This window comes from Camellia sinensis, chromosome 12 (assembly GCF_055761805.1).
Source record: "Camellia sinensis isolate YWXY chromosome 12, ASM5576180v1, whole genome shotgun sequence".
In the NCBI taxonomy this organism is placed as follows: domain Eukaryota; kingdom Viridiplantae; phylum Streptophyta; class Magnoliopsida; order Ericales; family Theaceae; genus Camellia; species Camellia sinensis.
The window spans coordinates 35086025-35108737 of record NC_138972.1 but is presented as its reverse complement, the minus strand read 5'-3'; the positions used below and the strand labels follow the sequence as shown (position 1 = coordinate 35108737).

Here is a 22713-nt window from a genome sequence, read left to right as displayed (position 1 = left end):
ATTAGATGGCAATGGATTTGATTTTCTTGTCCGATCCACTTGCCTTTCCGCCACTTCTTCTACCATCGTACATGGCCACTAGCACTACCGTCATCATTATCACTTTCAGTTACCTTTAACCCTCATGCATCAAACCCTCTTCCAACTACATAGATCTACTCAGATCAGCAATGTTGGAGGTGAAGAAAAGATGAGAAGAGAGAGAGGTGGTTCTCAAATCTGAGGTTTGAATCATGTTATGACCCGAACTCGCCCCTTGAGGTTTGGATCATAACTGGCCAGTAATCATGATATTATCTACGGCCTCAGACAGAAATCAAATCATATTTAATTACATGGGGCTAGAAGCGGAAGCAGAAATATAAAATTTGTCCAATGAGCTTGTGCATAAATAACATGAACAAAAACATTTTGCGCATTAATAACTCACACCCATAAAAGGATGTCACATGTCCAAGACCATTCAAATATTATAGTCATACAAGAACCAAAACTTATATACAGACTTGGCCAAACATGGCCAACAAAAAAAAGCAAAAGAATATCAAAAGACAAAAGCCTCGTGCATGAGGCATCCTTGGCTAACTTCACAAAAACTCAGTATTCCTCTATAGGTTCACTAGAGCTGGACATCCTGCTGCTCACCTACATACATATATATAACGGAGTGAGCAAAAACTCAATGAATAACATCAAAGTAAAAAAGTTATATGAATGAGTTCTAATATTAAACAGATCATTCTCGTAATATTTTCGTATCATAACGAAACGACCTCCGGTCCAATATATGACAGAACGACCTCGAGTCCAACATATGACAAGATGACCTTGGGTCCATTTCAGATATACATAATAACCTTGGGTCCTTCATATGCTTTCATGCTTGTCAATCACATTTACTGATCTTTTACGAATCAAACAAATAGAAAGCTCATTCATAACACATAATCACAAGTTTAGAAAACTTACCACATTTCAACATTTAGAAAATAAGATACATAAATATCTTTACTAAAATATTACTCACAGTGGTTTGGTTGCCAACACGTCTTCGCGAATGAACCTACACAATTCATGACATATACTCATTGAATCAAATTGCTTAACCGGATCGTTCTTTAACTTATTCAATTATTTTAAGTCTCATTCTAACTTATAGATTCATTTAGGAGGCTCAATTCATGCCTAATAATGTTTAGAAAGGGGTGAGAATGCCAAAATGGGTAAAACATGACTTTTCAAAATATGTTGAATTAGGACACTTTGCTGGAGCTCAACATTGGTTGCTTGAGCGGACTACATAGTCTGCAAAAGTACTAGATGGTTTGAATCTAGGCTGAATGGTTGTTCAAGCCAAGGTGAAAAATGAACTGAGGTCGCTCGAGTGTCAACTTGGTTGCCCGAGCCAACAAAAAAAACTCTGCAAAACTACTGGATGCATGAGATGTAAGCTCAAGTGACAAATTGTTCGTTCGAGCGGTGAGGTTGAATTCTAGAATTTTCAGAACAGAATTAAGCATCAAAACACATAGTTTCAAATCATGAACTTGCATGGCTCATTCACAACTTAAAAGAACACTTAGAAACTCTTCCAAAAACATAATCATGTACTCAACTTCAAACCCTTACTTCAAAACTTCAATAATTCTTCAAAATAAACCTCAAATTCTCATGCAAGTATCAACAGACTTCAAATTCTTTTCCAAGATTTCAAAAACATGCAATTGAGTTTTAAAACAACATGATTCATGGATGCATGTAGAATTCAACTTCTAAACTTAACATAGGTAATAAAACTCATGATCAAAATGATGATTCTACACTCTTATGTGCATGCGTATATGATCTAGCTTCAAATTTCATGTCCAAAGCTTACAAAACATGGAGATTAGCTTCAAAACAAATTAATTCTTGAATGCATGTATGATATGATCCTCAATTCTAACATGGATAACAAAGCCTTGATCGAAAGGATGAAACTCAACAAAACTATGCATGCATGTGTGAATTAACTTCAAATTCATTATTCTAAGCTCAATTCTTGCATTTCATTTCATAATCTTCATGAATACACAAATTTATGGCTTCAATTCACTAACTAAGGGTCAAACACATACCTAGAGTCTTCAATTACACTTGTATTAACTAATTCTTGAGCCTCTCTTCCAAATTCACAAGCCTTCTAGCCAAATCCTCCAAGATCAAGCTCTCTCTCTCTCTCTCTCTCTAAATTGCTCTCTCTTTCTCTCTAGAACATAAATCTTAGAATTTTTTAGTGTGAAGTGAGCTTAAACTCTCAACTTAACATATATATAGGCTTAATTAACTTTATTAACTAATCAAGGATTAGGCTAAGTAATTAGAGCTTAAGGCATAATCAAATATAACATAACTTAATTGATTTAATCTAATTAATTTAGCCTGAATCAAATTTTAATCAAACTTCTCATTAGGCTCTAAAAATTATGCTAATCGCAATAAACTACTCAATTTCGGTTTCTGACGCCGTTAAGATCTTCAATTTCGGATCATAACAAAATTCACAACAGATATTCTTATAATTGACAAATATGCATCAAGAAATCACATTAATCACATAATTAGCATTCAAATTCACACTAAGAACTTAAGCACATGCAAAATTAAAGAATAAAAAGTACATTACGCAATGGGGTTGCCACAGTCTTCCCTTTTGAGAAGTTTGTTCCTCCAAACGTGCGTTACCTCATGTCGGAAATAACTCGGGATACCTTCGCCTCATGTCATCTTATTTCTCCCAAGTTGCCTCTGTGCCATAGCACTCTTTCCATTATAATTTTACCATAGGAATTTCTCTATTTCTTAACTGTTTCACTTGTTGGTCAAGGCTTTGGTTCGGTTTCTTTTCATATTCTATATTCCTATCGAGAGCTATCTGGTAACAATCAATAACATGCGGCAGATCTCGGAGGTAGACTCTCAACATCGATACTCAACATCGATATGTGAAACACATTATGCATTTGTTCCATTCTTGGCGGTAAAGCAATTCGGTATGCGATTAGACCAAGCCTTTCCAAAATCTAAACTGGTCCAATGTATCGAGATGACAACTTGTTTTTCTTGCCAAACCTCGATTGACCCTTCATTCGAATCACGCGAATGAACATGTGATCACTAGCTTCATACTTAAAAGCCCTTCTTCTATGATCCGCATAACTTCTTTTCTCAGCTTTGTGCTGTATTTAGCCTTTGTTGAATGACTTTAATCTTCTCGGTAGTTGTTTACACAATTTCAAGTCCAAGCAAGACCCTATCCTAACTTCGTTCTAACAAGTCGGGGATCTACATTTTCGGCCATACAAGGCTTCATATGGTGTCATTCCAATAGGAAACTATTGTACCCAAATTCCGCCAATGGTAAATAGGTTTCCCAACTTTCCTGAAAATCCAAGGCATACATTCAAAGTATATCCTCTAAAGTTTGAATAGTTCTTTTTGATTACCTGTCAGTTTGCGGATGAAAAGCGGTATTGAACTTCAATTCAGTTTCCAATGCTCTTTAAAGACTCTTCTAGAATCTAGACACAAATTCAACAGTTCCCTTCTTCATGTTGCGCCACCAATACATTTGTTTCAAATCTCATCTAACTTTACTACAGCAGTTTGATCAATTCCCCTTTGTCATAGAAGTTCAATTCATCCCTCAATCATTCCACAGTTCACGATTCAATTCGATATTCGGTTAGGTGATTCATCATAGTCATCCAAGGTTATTCAGAAGTCATCAAGAATATAAAGTGGATCTACGTACTAATTCCCAAGTCAGCAAAGGTAACAACAAAGCAATCAATCACATGACTTATATAATTCACATATTTCCATAGTACCAATTGTAAAGTATGATAATATTGAAGTAGTCAATCACAAGACATACTAAATTCATATACTTCTAGGGTTTTTTTTTAAATCCCAAGTAGTATTCATAATCAAAATAGTTCGTGAGAGGGGAATTCTTAATTGGACCTGCAACCGTGGAAGAGGTCGGGCAGGAAGAGGTCCGAGCATGTTTGGGCCGAGCTAACTTGGACCGATCCTGGGTTGGGTTCCTCGGTTGAAGTCCAGGGCCCATTTAGCCGAGATGGTTTTCTGTCAGTCCGGGCTTTACTGTTTGCATATTTAGCTCGACGAGAAAGGTCTTCTGCGGACTGGCCTAGCTTGGCTGGAGCGCGGTCGTACCGGAATGCTACTGAGCTCGGTTGTGATGAAGATCGGCAAAGGACGTTGTTGTACTCGTTAGCTAGCACAGTCGTAGAAGGCCGGGATAATGTCCCCGAGCTGCTCGTTCCGGCTAATGCTGTTTGGCGGTTTGATTAGGTGGTGTTTGGCTGAATTTGCGTTGACAGATGGGAGAGCGTGATAGGAGAACAGCTCCACGTGTCAATAGGCGAATGGATGCAGAGGTAAACGCATAAAGTATATAAGCATGACTGCGTCCCCCATGCTGGAGTGAGAACATCAATTGGTGAGAGAAATTTAACATTCATAGAGTTCTCCCCTCTCTCTCTCTCTCTCTCTCTCTCTCTCTCTCTCTCTCTCTCTGAGTGTGCTAACTTGACCGTCGGAGGGGTTTTCTGGTAACACACCGCTGGGTAGCTCACCGCCGTTGTGTTTGCAGATCAATCGAATAGAAATAGAGCTTGGACGCAAAGAGTGTGGAGAGCGATGGATATTTCCTCCTCGTACAATTGGCGCCGTCTGTGGAAAAAGTCTTGAGCAAACACAACCTTGCCCTCTAAGCTCATTGGATCACCCTTCATGGTGAACAACGACGAAACGCCACTGTCTGCCATCGACGGTGTCACCCCAGAGTCAGTTCGACGTAGAGACGGACTTCCCGTTATTCCGAATATGAAGGACCTAGAGACTTCCCCAGGAAGTCTTCCAAGAGATGCACGTGATAAGCGCGCCAGAAGCTTCGGTCACTCGCGGAGCCCAGACGGACACCAGTGGTGAAGAGAGTCGCACGATCGACGCCTGGAGCATAGGTTGAGGGACCAAGACGCTGTCATCTAGAGAATGGCGGTAGAGATGGAAGCTCTCAAACGGTAGGTCAAGGGAAAGGGTGCAGCTGGAGTGGTAGACCACAGTAAGCGCACCCAACCCCGCCGCTCTGGCAGCCATAGCCAGTGGCCCACACCTTCCCTTGCTATCACCAGAAGCTATAGTGTTGGAGACTCCGACATGCCGGCAGAGAAGTCTAGCACGCAAGATAGTACCTACCATCCCTCACATCCGTCGACGACATCGAGATATTCCTACTCCGTTCGTTCAGAGGACTTGAGGGATGTCTTGAAGAAGCAAGCTCGCCGATGGGGGATTCAAAGGGTGCCGGCGCTCCAATGGTTATCCTACGGAGGTCGCGCCAGCGAGGTGGTTATGATGCCGCCACCCCGTTCAGCCATGCCTGTCCCTTTGGACAAAGATTTGGCGAGGTTAAGCGCCACCCCCTTTTCCCATGAGATAGAGACCACGCCACTCCCAACGGGCTTTCACCAGCCCAAGTTTACGCTTTGTGATAGGAAAAGCAATCCATACATGCATGTAAGCCACTTCCGATAGGTCATGGCTGGACACAGGCGTAATGACGCTCTCATGTGCCTTATTTTCCCATCAAGTTTAGGCGAGCTGGGCTTGAAATGGTTTGAGAGACTTCCAGAAGAAAGCATTGAAGGGTGGCAGCAATTGGCGGAAGCATTCGTGACTCGTTTCAAAACCAACACCAAAACGCCGAAGGAAGTGGACCACCTTCTAAGCGTCAAGATGAAGTCGAGTGACACCCTCAAGGTATACAACTCCAGGTACTAGGAAACCTTCAATGAGTCCTAGATTGCCTGACCAACCTGGCAATCACCCAATATAGACGCGGTCTCCCGACCGGACATAGGCTGCAGGACTCGCTTACAATGAACCAGCCGACTTCCATGGGGCAACTAATGCAACGCATCAATGAGCACATCCGAGTAGAGGATGATGCGGCGGCGTCCACCGCGAAGACAAATCTGGTGGCAACGGACAAAAGGGTGGCTGGCAAGGTACACACAATCGAACAGGAGACAAGCCGTCCAAATGATCGCGCGGGGGAATCTGACCGTGGTCCAAATCGTAGAAACCAGGGTATAGGTCGCCGCAATGATAGGGCAGAATACCCCCGCGATGACGCAGCTGATGCAAACAGAAAGTTGAACGCTCAGACGGGCATCACCATAGTATTTAAGATTCCAATCTATCGCATACTTAGTGAAATCCGCGACGAGGATTATGTCCGGCTTCCCGCTAAGTTAGGCGATACGCAAAAGGGCTTCAATCCGTGGTACCGTTGCACATTTCATAGGGAGCGAGGGCACCGAACGGAAGACTGCTTACCCTTAAAACAACACTTGGAGGAGCTAGTTGCAGCCGGTCACTTAGACCTTTACATCGATGGGGGCGTTAGAGCTGCTCACCGCACCCTGGCTGATCCAAGTGGTTCGAATGACCTGGAGGCGCCCCGTCAAGGAGTGGTCAATGTGATCAACGGTATTGTGGAGCCGGCGCGGGTATGCGAGCTTCGAGGGATGATCAAAAAGGCGGAACATATGAGGAAAGTTTTGTCAGTCCAACCCGCGATCAAAAGGGGCAAGATCGAGGAAAAAGACATGATTAGCTTCTCGACTAGGGACCTTGAGCGCATTCAAACGCCACGCAATGACGCCCTAGTAGTCACCCTCCGCGTCAGAGACTTCGATGTCAGGCGCATCCTGATTGACCAGGGAAGCTCGGTTGAGATTATGTACTACGACGCCTTCAAGCATCTCAAACTTCGGGATACAGACTTGGCTCCGGCAACTTCGCCACTAGTTGGTTTCAACTCACAATCGGAGTGGCCTATGGGAAAGATAATCTTACTAGTCAAAGTCAGATCCATGGTCAAGCAAGTGGAGTTCTAGGTATTGAAGGTGCCGTCCACATACAACCTGATCTTAGGTAAGGGATGGCATCACGCTATGCAGGCGGTAGCGTCAACCTACCACCAGGTTATGAGGTTCCCCTCAGTTATGGGGGAAGTTGAGGAAATTTAGGGTGATCAAATCATGTCGAAGCAATGTTTCGTGGCAGTGAATGGGAGCTGAGCTGCCAAAGGCTTCGTGCAAATGATTAAAGGTCCGGAAGACCAAAGTGTCCTTGATGACGTGGGCACCAGGGCTAAGGACAAGGCTGTTGAAGAGTTGGTGGAAGTACGGATCGACACCAAAAATCCAAACGAGTTCTTTTTGCTAGGGTCAAGCCTGATCGCCCAAGAAAGGACCGCGATGGTAGAGTTCTTGATGGCGAATATCGAAGTCTTCGCATGAACGTCGTACAACATGCCTAGCATTGATCCAAGCTTTATTTGCCACCAACTCAATGTTTTCCCGGATGCACGTCCTGTCATTCAAAGGACGAGGAAATCGGCTCTTCATCACGCCGAGGTAGTCGTGGAGGAAGTGAGGAACTTGCTGGAATCAAGGGCTATCCAGGAAGTGCACTACCCTTGATGGGTTTCAAACACGGTCGTAGTGCCCAAGAAGAATGGGAAGTGGCGAGTTTGCGTTGATTACAAGACTGTCAACCGAGCTTGCCCTAGAGATAGCTTTCCTCTACCCAGAATAAACCAGTTAGTGGATCTCACGGCCGGGCATAACAGGCTCAATTTCCTAGATGCCTATCGCGGTTATCACCAGATTGCCATGCATGCTCCCGACCAGAAGATAACCTCTTTCACTACCCCAAGGGGGCTATTCTGCTATTGAGTCATGCCTTTTGGTCTGAAGAACGCTGGGGCGACTTTCCAAAGGATGGTGACTAAAATGTTTGCTTCTCTGCTGGGCCGGACAATGGAGGCTTACATCAACGACATGGTGGTCAAAAGTAGGCAGCAGACCGACCACTTATCCGACCTAGCCAAGATGTTCGCTATTCTTAAACAACACAGGCTTCGCCTGAATGCGTCAAAGTGTGCCTTCGGCGTGGGATCTAGGAAATTCCTGGGCTTCCTAGTCACAAACCAAGGCATCGAAATAGACCCCTCACAAATCAAAGCCATCCAAGAATTGAAGCATCCCAACTCGGCAAAGGACGTGCAACATCTCGCCGGTATGGCAGCCGCGCTTAATCGATTCATAAGTCGGTCATCAGATCGTTGCTGCCCTTTCTTTAGAGCTTTGAAGTCCAAGTTTTTGTGGGACGATGAATGTGATAGGGCTTTGGCCGAGCTCAAGAGGTATTTATCTTCCGCCCCACTATTGGTGACACCCAAGCCCGGCGAAGAACTCTACCTTTATCTGGCAGTTTCTCAACATGCAGTTAGTGCGGTGCTTGTCCGATCAGAGGGCATCCAGCATCTCTGTATCTTTTACTTGAGCAAAACCTTGCTCCCAACAGAGTCGAGGTATTTGCCACTGGAAAAACTTGCTTTGGCACTAATGATGGCCTCTCGAAAATTGGTGCACTACTTTCATGCTCACACAATTGTCGTGTTGACCGAATTTGCTCTAAATGCCTTGTTTGAATAGGCGGATTTCTCCTGTAGGATTCTGAAGTGGGCAGCCGAATTGGGGCAATTTGACATCAAGTTTTGACCCCGAACTGCCATCAAAGCCCAAGCCCTAGCAGACTTCGTTGCGAAATTCTCGCCTGGAACTTACCAGGCATGCCCGGTGGATCTTACCGCAGTAGCCGAGATGGAAAATGAAGGCTCAATAGAAATAACACAACAGAGTGATATTGGCGACGCGGAGCTTGCGCGCCCATCCATACAACCTTCAATCGGAATTGTACCCCTGCCTGGCAATATGACGATGGGCTTGGGAGTAATCGAACAACCTGTTGGGTCTGGGGCCGTATCACCAAGGGAGGATGAAGACATATCTATCGAAACCATCAACGGAGAGCTTGCAACAGACATAGCCGTGCAGCCAAGCGACCATGATGCCGTCAGCTTGTAGGCCTCCTAGGATCCCTCAGAAAGTTGGAAGCTTTTTGTTGGTGAAATGTGGAAACTTTTCGTAGATGGTGCCTCGAACCAACACGGCGCCGGGCTGGGCATTGTTTTGATCTCGCCCAACGGTCTAACCATCGAACACTCTATTACACTTGGATTCCCAGCATCGAACAATGAGGCTGAATACGAAGCACTGCTGGCCGGACTTAGAAGCGCCCTCCAATTGCGCGCATCCGAGGTGATGGTCTACAGCGATTCCCAACTCGCCGTCAACCAAGTGTCCGGGATCTACGAAGCCAAAGATGACAGACTGGCCAAGTACCAAGCTCTAGTGAGAGAACACATCAAGGAATTTCAGGTAATAAGGGTCCAACAAATTGGCCGTGAAGAGAACGGCCGAGCAGACGAGTTGGACGGTCTAGCTTCCATGTTCGACAATCCAACTCCCAATCCTCTCCTAATCGAGTTTTTCCCAAGGCCTAGTATTGAGGATTCCGTGTAGATAGAAGTACTCTGCACCAAACTTCACCCCTCTTGGATGGATCCCATCATCCTTTTCCTAAAAAAACGAATCCTTTCGACCGACAAGAAGGAAGCGCATAAAGTCCGGGTGAAATCAGAGAGGTTTTGGCTCTCTCCATCTAGTGCTTTATATAAGAAGTCATTCACAGGTCCATACCTCAAGTGCGTTCATCCAAATAGTATGGAAGCTTTCCTGTACGAAATCCATGAAAGAATGTGCGGAAGTCACATCGGGGGGAGATCTTTAGCCTACTGAGCTATCTCGCAAGGGTACTAGTGGCCATGCATGCAAACGGATGCTCAGAAGTATGTTAGAAAATGTGAAAAATGCCAGAAGTTCGCTCACCAAATTCACCAGCCGGCCAGAGAACGTCTTCCCCTTACAAGCCCTTGGCCTTTCGCGATGTGGGGGTTGGACATAGTGGGACCACTCCCAACGGCACCGGGCAATCGGAAGTTCTTCATTGCGACTACGGATTACTTCACCAAACGGGTTGATGCTGAGCCCTTAGCGACTATCAAAGAGAAAGATGTCAAAGGGTTTGTTTGGCAGTATGTGATAACACGGTTTGGTATCCCCAAGGTTCTGATTTCTGATAATGGCACCCAATTTGATGGGCGCTTGTTCAGAGGATTTTGTGAGGAACTGAAGATAGAATTCTACAACTCTACCCCGACTTACCCGCAGTTCAACGGCCAAGCCGAAGCATCGAACAAGACCATTCTCGATGGGTTGAAGAAAAGGCTAGAAAAAGCCAAAGGAAAATGGGCCGAAGAACTCTCAAGCGTCCTTTGGGCATATCGGACAACCCCGAGACGCTCGACCGGGGAAACTCCTTTTGCCTTGGCTTATGGCATGGAGGCGGTCATCTCGTTGGAAATCGGTATGCCCACTATCCGGAGCGAAAATTTTGAGTCCGAGTTGAACTCTGAAGCCATCGCCCTGGAATTGGACCTAGCTGATGAGTGCCGAGAAAAGGCTTTAATCCACGTGGCCACATACCAACAAGAACTGTCCAGAAAATACAACAAAATGGTGCACACCAGACCGTTTAAAGTTGGGGACTGGGTCTTAAGGAAGGTGATGGGCAACACACTGGTGCCGGGCGAAGGCAAGCTAGGGGCAAACTGGGAAGGGCCTTATAGGATAATCGGTCAGGCGGGCAAGGGGGCATACCACTTAGAGGACTTGGATGACAAAGGCATACCTCGGCCATGGAATGCGGCTAACCTCAAACTATACTATTTTTAGTATTTGCCTTTTTTCATGTAATTTTTTGTGGAAGGACTGGCCACTGTAACTCTTCTTGCTTCTGAATGTAACTCTTTTTTCCACTGTAATAGAAGTGAATTATCTTTGCTGAAGAAGTTTGTTGTGTTCGAAGTAATGTAGTAACTGAGATGATTTACCCCGGCTAAAAGAGTTGGTGGTTTGCCCAGCTCAATGGCTCTAGCCGAAATAATCTACCCTGGCTAGAAGGGTTGATGATGTGCTCAACTCTTGTGTTTTAGCCGAGATGATTTACCCCAGCTAAAAGAGTTGGTTACTTGCCCAACTCAAATGCTATGGCCGAGATGATCTACCCCGGCTAGAATGGTTGATAATGTGCTCAACTCTTGCGTTTTAGCCGAGATTATTTACCTCGACTAAAAGAGTTGGTGACTTGCCCAACTCAAAGGCTCTGGCCAAGATGACCTACCCTGGCTAGAAGGGTTGATGATGTGCTCAACTCTTGTGTTTTGGCCGAGATGATTTACCCTGACTAAAAGAGTTGGTGGTTTGCCTAACTCAAAGGCTCTAGCCGAGATGTTTTACCCCCGCTAAGAGAGATGGTGATTTGCCCAACTCAAAGTTTTATGGTGGTTTACTCAACTCTTACTTTTGTGCCGAGATGTTTGAAGTCAGCTCGAAGAGTGAATTATTTTAGCATATTTGCCGGGATGGGTATCTCGGCCTACGTGTTGACGGCCGGTTCAACTCTAGTAGTACGATTTATTTTGACCGAGATACTTTTCTCACCGGGCAGAAGTAGTACGGTTGGAAAATTTACAACAACACCACATTGCAAGAGTACAAGCAAAATGAAAACTTTTCGTTGATAGGAGAACTGGGTACATGAAGTGGGGCTTGTAGCCCGATTACAAAAGCTCAAACAAAAAAAATAAATAAATAAGAAGGTCTTAACTACGCTAACGGAGAGAGGTCAGCAAACTCATCCCTGGTTGCTTCTGTCACGGCTTCCACGTCCACGACCGCGGCCTTCTCCTTTTCACCGAGCTCCTGCTGGCTACCGTCATCCTTGGCCTTCGTTTCTGCCACCTCTTGCAAAGCGTTGATGACTTCGTTGGCGTAAGGAATCAGGTAGGCCGGCAAAAAGGTCGGGGGAGGAGAAGCAAACACCTCGGTCTCCACTCCTTGGCCGAGCTTTTTACAAGCGGCCTTCCAGCCAGACTTGAAATAAATGTCCTTGGTGGCCTCGACTTGCTTGCTGTAGTTGTCCTTGGCCTCTTGGAAATCGAGATTGTTCGCCTCGTCCACAGCAGCCTTCCGCGCCTTTTTCTCGGCTGCAATTTGGGCTTTTAGCTCATCTCTCTCCTGCTCAGCCCTGCCGAGCTGGCCAAGGAGTCTTGCGTTGTTAGCATCGGCCGTTTCAAGCGATGCTTTAGACCACCGCAGCTCGGTTTCCAAATGCTTGACCTGGTTGGCCCCATCAGTCACCTTTTACCGGAGCTTGTGAATCCGGTCCATCACAAGATGTTGTTTTTGGATGGCCTGTAAGAGGATGTGTTAGAGTTTGAATAAAGAAAATCAACCGTGCAAACACTTGAACAAATTTGAATAAGACATGCGGAATTCTTACCCAGGTCATAGACTTGACTGAGGACTTCACGAGCCGGGTGTCGGGCACGTGGTCAGTGCCGGACACGTCGCTCGGCAGGAGTAGAGCTTTTGTCAGGTCGAAGGCCAGGAGATATTCTTTGTCGCCTTTGACTGAGGCGTTGGCTGGGATCTCTTTACCCCGGTGCTTCAATTGTGGCTGCCATGGCAGTGTTGGCTCAGATGTGTCCGCAGGTTGCTCTGTGCTAAGCTCTGCAACTAGCTCGGCTGTTGGGTCGGCGGACCGAGGCCTTTTCCTAGCTCTGCGACTTTCTTTGCTTGTCTGCGCCGCGGCAGTTGACGCCAAAGCAATTACCATCCTGGATGTTTGACCGGCAGCCGGGGCACCGTGAGGGATGCTCGATACCTTGGTAGACATGGCGGTAATCAGATTTTTGATATGACGTCGTTTGGCCATTTCTTCTTCCTCGGTAAGACGGATTAGGGGCACGTCCGGTAGTGTCGGATCGGGTGGTGGAGACGGTGCTCGGAGAAAGTCTGTAACTCTACTCTGACGGGGAGCTGTGTATCTATAGCTCAGTACGTAGCCGAGAAGGTCGTGGCAATCTCGGTTACGATACCGTAGCGCTGTTCTGATGGCAGCCTCGTTTGGGTTGAAGTAGTTCGCTTGCAAGGCTTCGATAGCTGCAAAGAAAAAAAAGGCATTAGTGCAGAATAGTGAAGGAAAGTGGTTTGACCGAGCAGTGAGTACGGCTTACATGTCGAACCAAAGTTCTTGCTGATGTACCAGCCGGGCACGTCGGCTGTTTCATAATTTTCAAACATCCAGAAAAAGTCATCATCGTGCATGTCTTTATTTGGGGTGCCAGTTATGAGCTTTTTCTTGTCCGGCCTAATCTTCAGGTAATAGTTAAGCCCGTCGCCTGTATGCCCGATGGTGTACTGGCGTAGAATCTCGGCTAATCCTAGGTTCAGGCTGAGCTGGTGGTTCAGCTCGGCTACCCCGTTAATTATTCTGAAGGTGTTGGTTGAAACTTGTGTTGGTGCTAACCCGGTGTGTCTCAAGAACTCACACATTAAGGGTTGAACCGGGAAACGTAGGCCGCCTTCGATTATGAAAAGCAAGGTGAAGGGGCATTGGTCCAGTCTGCCCCATGGAGTGGTGTTCTCTGCACCGAGCTCGAGATGTACATCTGCAGGGACGCCATATTCTTCCCGGAACGCGGCTAGTGCGACCGGCATATCAACGAGGAAGCAGTAATGCCCCATGTGAAGCTGGCCTATTTCAGCATGGCGGTATTGGTTGGCAAAATTTCATACGAAGGCAGCTCGGCCTTTTGAAAGCCTTGGTGTTGGTGCTTGGTTCCCTAGGACTCTACAGTAAAAGTAAGTGTAAGTGGAAGCGTGGTCGGGCAAAACGAGCTCGACTTTAGCTCGGTTAGATGGAGTGCCAGACCATCTCGATCATAGAGGTATACCCCAGAAGCTCGGTCGTTCAAGCGGACCAGATATTAGCCCGGTCGAGCGATCTAGCATTCTGTTACCTCGGTTCCTACACGAGTCTTGCAAACTCGCGACTTGCTCAGTTTTGGTGTTTTTTGGGATCAAAAGAAGACTTGGACCCCGGTCCGTGTGAGAACCCGAATATAAAAATTAAGTAAATAATTAAATAATAATTTTACAAATCTCAAATATTTTATTATGAATCTTTAAGTGCAAATTAAATATTATTGGAGGATCTTTTAATTAATTTTGAACCTAAAATAAATTTATGGTGAAAGTCATTAAGTAAGAAGCAAGATTTATTATTAAAAAAAAAAATAGAGAAGAGGGTGTGACTTGAACTCTAGACCACAAAATTAATAAGTTAGACTCTTACCATTTGAATTGCATGTAACTTATATATGTATTTTGTATATTTATCTATCTATTTGACCTAAGTGTGCCCACAACTAGTATAAAATAAAATAAACACAAACCCTAACTCTTGTTATAATTGTTTTCCACAACACTAGCTGCCCTAGCAACCGTGGGTTTATGAAGAAAAGAGAGGGGTTTTTCAATCATCAAGATTATTGTTGTAGCCAAGAAGGAGAGCTTTGGGTGTGTTGTGCTGTGTGGCTTCCTAGGTTTTCTTCTCTTCTTTCTTTGTTCTTTATCCTAATAATATTGTTATTTAATTCATTGATGGAGAGATTGTAGGTGTATGTATTTTGTGTATATATATATGCTGTTAAGAAATCTAAGGAGTTAAATTCATGTATAAAGAATCGGTGTGAATCTTAGTCCAAAAATTCTGCACATAATCGCTAACTTTAAAAATCAAGAAACCATATCAAACGGATGAATTTTAATCTGAAATTTTTACAGTAGATCAATTACACATTGAATTGCATATCTGAATTTTTTCATAATTTTTGGGAGTCGAAATCCATATAAATTGAGGTATTCAAATCTGTTCAGGAAACCAGTCCGAAACAGTAAATTCGGGATTGTTGTTCTCTTTGGGTATAAATCCAAAAATTATCAAATTAGTGTCATTAGAACCGGTTATGAGTCTAGTTTCGTACGTTTTTGGCCTTGCATTGATTGCTCGTGTATATTAAGAGAACCGTTAATTTCTTTAAAGTGCTGCAGAAAACAACCTGTTTGGATATAATAAATTGTAGAAAAATTATTTTGATAAGCAAATCAAGTGAAACCAATTGGGTTTGAAACTTAGGATATATTAGATCATATCTGGAGGTTATTGGAATTTTTCGAATAGCGTGGAGTGGGTTTTGTAATTTTCAAAGTTAGCGAATAGATTGGGAAAACTTGTTTAAAACACTGTTTCATCTTAAAGTTATTTTTAGTTAAGTTTCGATCGGAATCTATGTCTTGGGTGATTTTAGACCTTGAAGAATATGAACTTAGGTAATATTTAAGAGTAACGGTGAGTTGGGTTGAGCCGTGCTAGTGCGTTTTAGTTTGAGGTTACTTAGTTCCTATTTTTTTTAGTATTTTTAAATTAGTTGTGACGCGTAGTTTTTATACTTGGTTCAGGCCACTAGTTGGACTTTTACACTCTATTCGAAGATTATATTATTGCGTTTCAGGTGAGTAGTTTCATGCTACATATTTTTATAAATATTCCCCTACCCTGAACTGTTGGAAAAATTAAATTGTTGTTTCATGATTAAACTGTTTTGATAAATTATTATATTATCAATTGAATCAAATTATTTCTGAAACATGTGTGAACTTGGCATACTGTAAACTATTTGTTTTGGTCTCATGTTTATAATGATGAACTACCATGTTTTGCGAAACTGATGTGTATTGATTATTGGGACCATGTGTGTTTTTAGTCCAGGGAAATTATTCCACTGTGTGTGGTGACTCTGGCCACTAGGGAACAGATCTGGGTTGGGCCGTGATGACTCTAGTGCTCAACGATTGTAAGGAACAGACCTTTAAAAACAACTAGGTGACCTTCAATCGGATCGTCTTTGAGAAAAGGCCCAGGTGCCACCCTGAGGATGACTCTTAGTTCGGTATTGGATCCAACGGGGCTTATAGCCTGAGAAATGTGTGGCAGATTATTTGTTTTTATTGGTACCAAGAAAATTATTAGTGTTCATGTTATAATCTGTTTTAAGTGAAAAATGTCGTTTATCATGTTCTTGCGAGACATGAGTATTTTAAGTGTTGATTTGTGGAACCTTCTTTTTGAAACAAATTGTATTTACCAAACTGTATGCCAATCTAGTTTCTGTGATATATATCTTATTTTGGAATTGAACCCTGTTTTCAAAACTGTATTTACTATCCATGTTGCTACTCACTGAGCTATCAGCTGACTTAGTTTTTATCACTTCCAGGTATTAGAAGGACTTAGAGTGGACTCATGGCATAGCGGGGACTCAATTGCATGGACCTCTAGGGCATTCCTTTAGTTTAGAGTGTTATGTCAAGTTTGTGCATATTTATATTTATTCTTATCGAAGTTCATTTAGGATTATTTTTGATATGTGGGTTGTTTATATCCCATAAGTTTGGGATGGTTTTTGATTGCGGTTGATTTTGCCGTTTATAATTGTGACATGTCTGGATTGAGTTTTGGTTATTTATTATTGGACTATTGTTCAGTTGTTCAATGTGATTGGATTCGTGTTTAGGCTTACGTGTGCCTTGGGCTAAGTCCCTGTGGGCCACGGCCGGTCATGCCCGGATTTGGGGTGTGACAATTGTGGTATCAGAGCTGTAGATTTATCGAGTTACATATCTTGCATTTCATCATTTAGACGAGGTCTGAGTCCTTATAGTCCTTAGTAGTGTTTGGTTAAGTTAGTTTTGTTTAAACTTGTGTTGAATCTTTCTTGATTTCAGTTTGAGGTTAAGCGTTGGTACCTAGATATTTACACGGATTTTTGATTCTTTGTGAGTCTTTGATGTTTGTATTACCGTGTGTAATCCATTAGGAGAAACAGTAGTGTTGAGAGATGTCTGTAGATCTTGTCAGATAAAGATGGATGGTAGGATTTTTCTAGTGGATTTGATTTCTTTAGAGATGAAGGATTTTGATGTGATTTTGGAGATGGATTTGTTGACGAAGCATCATGCTTCTATTGATTGTTTTAGAATGGGAGTAGTTTTTGCTATGCTGGGACAACTTGAGTTTTTCTTCCAAGGGGATAGGAAAGGGTCTTCTATCTGTTTTACTTCTTCCTTTTAGGCTAATCGAATGTTAAGTAAAGGGTGTAATGATTATTTATCTTGTGTGGTGAGTATTGAACTGTCAGAATAGAAGTTAGAGGAGTTGCCTGTAGTGAGTGATTGTGTTGATGTTTTTCCAAAGGATCTACCTGGACTTCCTCTAGATCGCGAGGTAGAATTTTTCATTAACTTGGTCCCAACACAACACTTATTTCTAAAGTCCCCTATATAATGGCACCATTGGAGTTGAGGGAGTTTCAAACTTAGTTATAGAAGTTGTTAGAGAAATGTTTTATTAAGCCTAGTGTTTCAACTTGGGGAGCACATGTGTTGTTTGTGAAGAAGAATGATGGGTCTATGAGGTTGTGTATTGATTGTTGAGAACCGAACAAAGTCACAGTGAAGAATATGTATCCTTTGCCACATATTGTTGACCTATTTGACCAATTGTAGGGAGTTCAAGTATTCTCTAAGATTGACTTGAGGTTAGGCTATCACCAGTTGAAAGTAAAGGATGAGGATGTTCCTAAGACTGCTTTTAGAACCCGTTATAAGCATTATGAGTTCTTGGTGATACCTTTTGGTCTCACAAATGCACCAGCCACATTCATGGATTTAATGAACTGAGTATTTAAACCCCAACTGGATAAAATTTGTGGTAGTGTTTATTGATGATATCCTAATTTATTCGAGGAGTAAAGAGGAGCATGAGCAGTATTTGAGGGTAGTATTTTAGATCCTTAGGGAGAAGAGACTGTATGCAAAATTTAAGAAGTGTGAATTCTGGTTGAGCAGTGTATCCTTTTTGAGCTATGTAGTGAGTAAAGATGGGGTATCTATGGATAGCACGACGGTGATAGCAATTATTGATTGGCCGCGACCTATTTCTGTGACAGAGGTATGTAGCTTTCTAGGGCTTGCTGGATATTATAGACAGTTTGTGGAAGGATTCTGCTGTATTGCTTTGCCATTTATAAACCTCACTAGGAAAGAGGTAAAGTTTGAGTGGAATGATGATTGTGAGTGTAGCTTCTAAAAGTTTAAACAAAGGTTGATATTAGCTCCAATCCTTGCCTTATCTACTGATGGTGGTGGTTTTGTGATTTATAGTGATGCTTCACGACAGGGTTTAGGATGTGTGCCCAGGCAGCATAAAAAGGAGATTACTTATACGTCACAACAGTTGAAAGTACATGAGAGAAATTATCCTACGCACGACTTGGAGTTAGCAACAATGATTTTCGCTCTTAAGATCTAGCGACATTATTTGTATGGAGAGTCATGTGAGATTTACACTGATCATAAGAGTTTGAAGTATATTTTCACACAGAAGGAACTAAATTTGAGGCAAAGAAGATGGCTTGAGTTACTAAAAGATTTCGATGTAAATGTTTTGTATCATCCAGGGAAGGAAATGTAGTGGCGGATGCCTTGAGTAAGAAGGTCGCAATTGGAGATACAGCTGCTTTGTGTATTAAGAGTTGTTTTGTGGAAGACATGAGACGTTTGAGGCTTGAGGTTGTTACGCCTGGTGATAGGGCTTATTTTAGTCAATTGACAGTTCAGCCAACCTTTAGAGAACGGATTCATTTAGCACAGGAGATTGACCACCAGTGTGAGCGTATTAAAGGAGAGATGGCAGAGGGTAAGAATGTAGACTTTGTGGTTAGTGATGACGGGTTGCTTAGATTCCGTAGCCGAATTTGTGTTTCTGTTGGTTGTGATTTGAGGAAGGAGATTATGGCAGAGGCACATAGTTCTAGTTATAGTTATAGCATTCATCTTGGAAGTACTAAGATGTATCGGGATCTTTATGAACATTTTTGGTGGAATGGTATAAAGGGAGATATTGCAGAATTTGTGGCTCAGTGTTTGGTGTGTTAACAAGTTAAAGTAGAATATTAGAAACATGCAGGGAAACTACAACCCTTACCTATACCAGAGTGGAAGTGCGATCATGATACCATGGACTTTGTGTGTGGTTTACCTTGTACTAGTAGTAATCACGATGCAGTTTGGTTGCTGTTGATAGATTAACCAAGTCAGCACATTTTATTGCAGTTCGGATGAACTATTCTCTAGCTCGATCTGCACAGTTTTATGTGAAGGAGATTGTTAGATTGCATGGTGCACTTGTGTCAATAGTGTTAGATCGGGACCCTCGTTTTGTGTCTAAGTTTTGGGGTGCGTTACAGTCAGTTATGGGTACTTGGTTAAATTTTAGTTCAGCTTATCACCCTTAGACAGATGGGGTATTGGAGAGGACTATTCAAATCCTTGAGGATATGTTGAGGGCTTATGCTTTGGAGTGGAGAGGTAATTGGGATGATTATTTGCCGCTCATGGAGTTTGCGTATAATAATAGTTATCATTCTAGTTTGGGAGTAACGCCTTATGAGGCTTTGTATGTGAGGAAGTGTAGGTCTCATTTGTGCTGGTATGAGGTTGGTAAGAGGCGAATGTTGGGACTTGATTTGGTGGAGGATGCTACACAGAAAATTATCACCATTAGAGACAGATTATTGACTGCTCAGAGTAAACAAAAAAAAAGTTATGTTGATCATCGTAGGAGAGATTTAGAGTTTCATGTGGGGGATGTGGTATTCTTGAAAGTATCACCATGGAAAGGAGTCATCAGGTTTGGAAAGGAAGGAAAGTTGAGTTCTAGATACATTGGACCATTTGAGGTATTAGAGAAGGTTAGTGAGGTTGTGTACCGTGTTGTTTTACCCCCTAGGTTGGCAGGAATGCATAATGTGTTTCACGTGTCTGTGCTAAGGAAATATGTGCACAGTCCGTCGCATGTGATAGATTATGAGCCGCTTCAGATTAGAAAGGATTTTTTTCGTATGAGGAGATACCTGTTCAGATTTTGGATTCGAAAGAGAAAATGTTGCGTACAAAGGTCATTAAATTGGTTAAGGTACTGTGGCGTAATCATCTAGTTGAAGAGGCGACTTGGGAATGCGAGGACGAGATGCGCGAGAAATACCCACATCTATTCTCATGATTTACTCAGGTTAGTTTCGAGGACGAAACTTTTTTTTAGTGGGGGAGAATGTGAGAACCCGAATATAAAAATTAAGTAAATAATTAAATAATAATTTTACAAATCTCAAATATTTTATTATGAATCTTTAAGTGCAAATTAAATATTATTGGAGGATCTTTTAATTAATTTTTAACCTAAAATAAATTTATGGTGAAAGTCATTGAGTAAGAAGCAAGATTTATTATTAAAAAAAAAAATAGAGAAGAGGGTGTGACTTGAACTCTAGACCACAAAATTAATAAGTTAGACTCTTACCATTTGAATTGCATGTAACTTATATATGTATTTTGTATATTTATCTATCTATTTGACCTAAGTGTGCCCACAACTAGTATAAAATAAAATAAACACAAACCCTAACTCTTGTTATAATTGTTTTCCACAACACTAGCTGCCCTAGCAGCCGTGGGTTTATGAAGAAAAGAGAGGGGTTTTTCAATCATCAAGATTATTGTTGTAGCCAAGAAGGAGAGCTTTGGATGTGTTGTGCTGTGTGGCTTCCTAGGTTTTCTTCTCTTCTTTCTTTGTTCTTTATCCTAATAATATTGTTATTTAATTCATTGATGGAGAGATTGTAGGTGTATGTATTTTGTGTATATATATATGCTGTTAAGAAATCTAAGGAGTTAAATTCATGTATAAAGAATCGGTGTGAATCTTAGTCCAAAAATTCTGCACATAATCGCTAACTTTAAAAATCAAGAAACCATATCAAACGGATGAATTTTAATCTGAAATTTTTACAGTAGATCAATTACACATTGAATTGCATATCTGAATTTTTTCATAATTTTTGGGAGTCGAAATCCATATAAATTGAGGTATTCAAATCTGTTCAGGAAACCAGTCCGAAACAGTAAATTCGGGATTGTTGTTCTCTTTGGGTATAAATCCAAAAATTATCAAATTAGTGTCATTAGAACCGGTTATGAGTCTAGTTTCGTACGTTTTTGGCCTTGCATTGATTGCTCGTGTATATTAAGAGAACCGTTAATTTCTTTAAAGTGCTGCAGAAAACAACCTGTTTGGATATAATAAATTGTAGAAAAATTATTTTGATAAGCAAATCAAGTGAAACCAATTGGGTTTGAAACTTAGGATATATTAGATCATATCTGGAGGTTATTGGAATTTTTCGAATAGCGTGGAGTGGGTTTTGTAATTTTCAAAGTTAGCGAATAGATTGGGAAAACTTGTTTAAAACACTGTTTCATCTTAAAGTTATTTTTAGTTAAGTTTCGATCGGAATCTATGTCTTGGGTGATTTTAGACCTTGAAGAATATGAACTTAGGTAATATTTAAGAGTAACGGTGAGTTGGGTTGAGCCGTGCTAGTGCGTTTTAGTTTGAGGTTACTTAGTTCCTATTTTTTTTAGTATTTTTAAATTAGTTGTGACGCGTAGTTTTTATACTTGGTTCAGGCCACTAGTTGGACTTTTACACTCTATTCGAAGATTATATTATTGCGTTTCAGGTGAGTAGTTTCATGCTACATATTTTTATAAATATTCCCCTACCCTGAACTGTTGGAAAAATTAAATTGTTGTTTCATGATTAAACTGTTTTGATAAATTATTATATTATCAATTGAATCAAATTATTTCTGAAACATGTGTGAACTTGGCATACTGTAAACTATTTGTTTTGGTCTCATGTTTATAATGATGAACTACCATGTTTTGCGAAACTGATGTGTATTGATTATTGGGACCATGTGTGTTTTTAGTCCAGGGAAATTATTCCACTGTGTGTGGTGACTCTGGCCACTAGGGAACAGATCTGGGTTGGGCCGTGATGACTCTAGTGCTCAACGATTGTAAGGAACAGACCTTTAAAAACAACTAGGTGACCTTCAATCGGATCGTCTTTGAGAAAAGGCCCAGGTGCCACCCTGAGGATGACTCTTAGTTCGGTATTGGATCCAACGGGGCTTATAGCCTGAGAAATGTGTGGCAGATTATTTGTTTTTATTGGTACCAAGAAAATTATTGGTGTTCATGTTATAATCTGTTTTAAGTGAAAAATGTCGTTTATCATGTTCTTGCGAGACATGAGTATTTTAAGTGTTGATTTGTGGAACCTTCTTTTTGAAACAAATTGTATTTACCAAACTGTATGCCAATCTAGTTTCTGTGATATATATCTTATTTTGGAATTGAACCCTGTTTTCAAAACTGTATTTACTATCCATGTTGCTACTCACTGAGCTATCAGCTGACTTAGTTTTTATCACTTCCAGGTATTAGAAGGACTTAGAGTGGACTCATGGCATAGCGGGGACTCAATTGCATGGACCTCTAGGGCATTCCTTTAGTTTAGAGTGTTATGTCAAGTTTGTGCATATTTATATTTATTCTTATCGAAGTTCATTTAGGATTATTTTTGATATGTGGGTTGTTTATATCCCATAAGTTTGGGATGGTTTTTGATTGCGGTTGATTTTGCCGTTTATAATTGTGACATGTCTGGATTGAGTTTTGGTTATTTATTATTGGACTATTGTTCAGTTGTTCAATGTGATTGGATTCGTGTTTAGGCTTACGTGTGCCTTGGGCTAAGTCCCTGTGGGCCACGGCCGGTCATGCCCGGATTTGGGGTGTG

At 41.9% G+C, this 22713-nt stretch overlaps 1 long non-coding RNA gene across 1 annotated transcript in view; it reads right to left on the bottom strand.

Moving 5' to 3' along the window:
* Positions 1–386: 386 nt before the first annotated feature.
* Positions 387–22713, bottom strand: part of LOC145804456 (uncharacterized) — a 36222-nt gene continuing 13895 nt past the window's right edge. The window contains exons 2-3 of the long non-coding RNA XR_014346173.1: positions 1028–1063; positions 387–645 (exon numbers count right to left, since the gene is read on the bottom strand). This is a non-coding gene — a long non-coding RNA (uncharacterized LOC145804456). The remainder of the gene's footprint in view (positions 646–1027; positions 1064–22713) is intronic.